Genomic DNA, 5187 nt, shown 5'->3' with positions numbered 1-5187 from the left:
GAGCATCTATGTGCTGGATGACGTTCCTCAGGAGGACTGTCCCCAAGGGAACTCAGGACATTCTTCAATCCCTCTATCTGTGCGCCACAGCCTTGCCCCCAATAACTTTTTTTTTTTTTTTTTTTTTCGGTATGCGGGCCTCTCACTGTTGTGGCCTCTTCCTTTGCGGAGCACAGGCTCCGGACGCTCAGGCTCAGCGGCCATGGCTCACGGGCCCAGCCGCTCCGCGGCATGTGAGATCTTCCCGGACCGGGGCATGAACCCGTGTCCCCTGCATCGGCAGGCGGACTCTCAACCACTGTGCCACCAGGGAAGCCCCCCAGTAACTTTTGAATGAGGTTCACCCAAGGTCGTTTCGCACTGGGCCAAGCAGATGAGGTAGCAGGTTCTGCAGATCAGCCAACCTCAGCCCATCACCCTCCATTGGCTCATGCTGTGTGTCTATCTGGATTGCCATCCCGCCCGCACCTACCAGATCCATCACAAGGTTACCCAATCCAGGAGCGTCTCTTGGCCTCCCTCTCCACACCTCCCCATGAACTGCTGGGGCTTCTGTGCTCTTTGTGGAGCACAGATTGCTGTGTTCCGGTCTGACAGTGAGGTCACGGCAGGATACCACTGTGTGGTCCTCCTCCCCCTTGCTGTACTTGTCAGGGGAGTGGGGCACAGGGGGCGGTTTGAACTTGATGTTAGACAGTTGGATTCAAACCCAGCTCTGCCATCTTGCAGCTGTGTGACATTGGACAAGTTACTTAACCTCTCTGGGAAGTAGTTTCCTCATCTGCCAAATGGAGGTGGCAATGGAGGGTGGCCGAATGGGGTTCTTATCTTGCAGGGGTTGTCAGGATTAAATAAGGTAATGAATCAGTAAAACTAAGCAGTGTGCCTGAGGCGAAAAATGGTAGTGTTCTGGATCAGTTTGGTGTCTAATTCATCTATGAATTTCCGGTAGGTCTTCATATAGTGCTAATGAACTGTGGTAGGTGCAGAGGAGGAATAGATGTGAAATTGTTTTGCGAGTGCCAGAATGCCACACGTGTAGAGAGTAGGACATGATTACGGATGCAGAAACTGAGGCCTGGAGAGATTTCCTGGCCTGCTCAGGGCCCTCTCTTCCTCGCTTGCTCGGGTGCTCAGGTCCTGCTGGGTCACCTCCAGGTCAGCAAGGCAGAGACCCTCAGGGGCAGGAGTCTGCTCTCTGTTGCCTGAATTCCGGAGGTAGCTCTGGCAGCCCCACCGGCCCCATCTCCCTCGGCAGCCACATTCCAGACATTCTGCCCAGGCGAGGAAGAGGCCAGCCGGAGGGAGGAAATCCGGAACCACTAGACAGGGGATGGCAAGGAGAGAGGTCTCCTGGGGACCAGGCTTGCTGGCGCTCTGGATCCCTCAGCACAGCAGGTGCTCCTCACAGGCCAGACCTCAGGCCACCCAAGGCTCCTTTGGGGGTGCTGGGGGAGCTGCTCATGAGGAAAAAGTCTAGCAGCACAGCGGTTTTCTAACTTAAGACTCTGTAGGCCTCATGGAGGGACAGAGCGATGAGGTTGTTAAAACGTGCATGTTCCAGGTCCCACTGTCCCCATTATGGAGGGGCCCAGCATTCTGCATTTTTAAATGAGCTTCCAAGAGGGTGCAAAATCAGGTTTGGGAGCCTCTGAGTCCATCCACTGTATAGATGAGAGATGAAGAAGAGGCAGTCAGGAGAGGGAAGAGAATGGCCCAAGGTTACCTAGCAACCAGGCTGTCCAAAGGGGAGCCGCTGCCACTGATGGAAACAGGAGGGCCTCAGAGGCCAGATGCACAAGAGCAGGGAAACCCAGAAAGGAAGAGGAGCTGAGAACAGGGTGGCTCAAGGGAAAGTTAGAAAGATGGATAATGATTCCCCGTCTTTGCCCACCGCCATCCCTGTACCGCTGTCCCTCACAGAGGCTGCTAACGATCCCAGCTCAGTGGTACACCGAGCCCCATCGGCTCACACGCTGCCTGTGGACAACCACGCCCACCCCCCATCTCCTCTCTCCTCATGCGTTGCCTCCTCATGTCACCATGTACAAGAGAGTAAGACATCCTGAGCTCAAGTCCCAACTCAGTCACTACCATGCTGTGTGGTCTTAGGCAAATTCCTGACCTTCTCTGACTCTTAGCTTACTCATTTGTACAATGATGGGACTAGACCAGCTTTGCTCAAAGTGCAGTGCATGGATCAGCTCCACAGAAGCACAGAAACTTTGCTAAAATGCAGATTCTCAGACTTCCAACCAGATAAAATGGGTAAAGTGTTGCATTTACACAAATAATACATGGTATATTTTCCTTCTAAAATAATAAAACGTTACATTTAAGGCTAAAGCCCTCTTTGCTGCCACCACCAATACCTTCTCCAAAGGCAAACAGTATAATCATTTACGTGTGTAACGTTTCGAGATACTTACATTGACACATAAATATACCAGTAGGGGAACTTCCCTTGTGGTGCAGTGGTTAAGAATCCACCTGCCAATGCAGGGGACACAGGTTCGAGCCCTGGTCTGGGAAGATCCCACATGCCGCACAGCAACTAAGCCTGTGTGTCACAACTACTGAGCCTGCGCTCTAGAGCCCGCGAGCCACAACTACTGAACCTGCATGCCACTACTACTGAAGCCCACATGCCTAGAGCCCATGCTCCGCAGCAAGAGAAGCCACCGCAATGAGAAAACAGCGTACCACAACAAAGAGTAGCCCCTGCTCGCTACAACTAGAGAAAGCCCATGTGCAGCAACAAAGACCCAACGCAGCCAAAATTAATTAATTAATTTAAAAAAAATATATATATATATATACATACCAGTAGGAAATATATAGCATTTGGGTATTTTGCTTGTTTCAAGGGGGTGGGAATGGGGGTTGTTAAAGCAGTATGTTGTGTGTCCTTCTGCAACTTTTTTAGTCAGTGGTGTGTATTGGGGTCTTTTCGTGCAGTACACATAGCTCCACCTCACGCTTGGAGCTCATTCTGGGGCTCACTCAAGTTTGAGAACCTCTGAGCTAGATGAATTCTGACATCACATCTTATGAGTCTAATTTTAGCATAAGGTAGGGGCAGGGAGAGCAGGATATTTCCAGCAATGAGGGAAGGTCCAGCCTAATTAGAGTGTCCTTGGCACTTGGAGCTGGACTTCATTGCTCAGATATCCCGTATCAAGAGTGTGGTACCCTGGGATCCAGCTAAGGTCCCCTACTTCCCTTCGCTTGCCATCAGGGCCACTCCCTCCCTCCCTTGCCAGCCCCTGGTCATCCTGATGTCATCTGTGCAGGCAGGGCTGACTCAGGCTCTCCCTGCCACCTGGAAGGCAGCTCCCCATGGCTCTTGATGGAGGCTAACTGGTTTGACTTAGTGAAGCAGCCCAGGGTTTCCCAATACGTCCTCGCTGGGGACCTTCTAGCACATGCCATCTGGCTCTGTGGGGGACCCAGGAGCTGTCTGGGTCTAGAGTAGTAATGTTTTCCTCACTGTCCTCAAGATTCTGTCACAGCTGTGGGACCATGAAGAAGCCCTTATCCTTCTCAGGGCTTCCCTCTCCCCATCTGTCCATAAGGTTGTACTCATTAATCTCTATGCCTGGCAAGAGCATCTAGCAAGAAAAATTATGCAAGATTTGTTGAATGAATAATAGTTGAAAAGCCCCTTCCAACTCCCAAGGAGTGCAGATTCCAGCCAACCAGTGTGAACAAAATGCATAGCGTGTACATAGCCCTAGACTGAGAACTGAGGGGGATGGAACTCTGAAAGAGACATCGTCCTTGCCCTCAAGTTGCAGACAGCCCAGCTGGGGGTCCAGTCATCGAGTCAATCAGTATTTCTCTGGAGTCTAGCATGGGGAGGAATGGAGCCAGGTGGGGGCAGTCATGGAAGGACAAGGGGTCGGCTCACAAGTGATCAGGGAAGAGTGTGGGTTAGGAGACGCAAATGGAAATTGTGGTCACACAGACTAAGGGTCCAGCAAAGAGGTCAGAGGAGAAAGCATTCAGAGGGAAAATGAGGTATGTGGAGAGTGAAAGCAGGAGATAGGGAGAGTGTGACACATGACAGACTTGATAAATATTTGCAATAAACAGATTGTTATAGATACCAAATTGCGTTAAATGGATAAATATAAATATATGAGTATATTAAATAGATGACAGAAATAAGCAGATGAAAGTAAGTTAGTCATGCATGGTTGGATGGACACGTGGATTGGTGGACACATGGATGGATGGGTGGATGGATGGATGGATGATGGACAAATGGATGAGCAAGCAGAGAGACAGACAGATAATCTTAGTCTAGGCTCGCTGGATGTAGGGTCCAATGTCCAAGTTTGGATTTGGGCCCTTCTGCTTACTGACTCTTATTGGCCATGTGACCATGAGAGTTTTGTGCTGAAAACAGGGATTATCAGTCCAACCTGTCACCTTCCCCAGGAAATTATAAGAATTGCTCAAATAATAGATGAGAGGGAGAACTGCATAAAGCTGCATGTAAGTGTCAGAGGACTGTGGTTATAAGCAAATCTAAAGGACTTCTCGGTCCTAGATACACATAGAGGACGATGTAGAACTGGCACATTAAGAGACTGGTGGAGGAATAGATGTAGGAGCTGGAATGTATATTACACAGCTGTAGGACCTACTCTATCAAGTATCTGTGGAGCAAACTAAGGGCCTGATGTTTGGGGACTGCTTGAGGTCAGTGTCTGGCTTTACTCACTTTGTCTCACCATCCAAAGCATGCCACTCCTCCCGAAGAGAGCACCTTCTGCTGTGACGCTCGACTCTGCTTCCCTCTTCAGAATCACCTGGATTACTCAGCCTCAGGGTCAGTATCCAGAACCCACCAATATCAGAATCACTTGGATGCCCACTGACAAGTACAGATTCTGGGGTCCCACTTCCATCCTCTCCATCAGTGTCCTTTGATGTGCCCGGTGAGGATACCGGCTTGGTGCCTTGCACACCATGATTCCTCAATAAATATCTGTTCATTTTGCAGCTGTTGGTGTTTGCCCAGGTTCACTGGTTGATATTGAGGATTGAGACTTGAACCCAGCTCTCCTGCTGCCTATTCCAGCACCCCTGCCAGTGCCTCCTGCAAGGAAGTGGCCCAAATGACGTCTCCCATGGCCCTAGGCTCTGAGATCGCAGACTCCTCAGCAGCTCTGAGACACA

This window comes from Phocoena sinus, chromosome 3 (genome assembly GCF_008692025.1).
Source record: "Phocoena sinus isolate mPhoSin1 chromosome 3, mPhoSin1.pri, whole genome shotgun sequence".
NCBI classification, from domain to species: domain Eukaryota; kingdom Metazoa; phylum Chordata; class Mammalia; order Artiodactyla; family Phocoenidae; genus Phocoena; species Phocoena sinus.
This window is presented reverse-complemented; position numbering follows the sequence as displayed.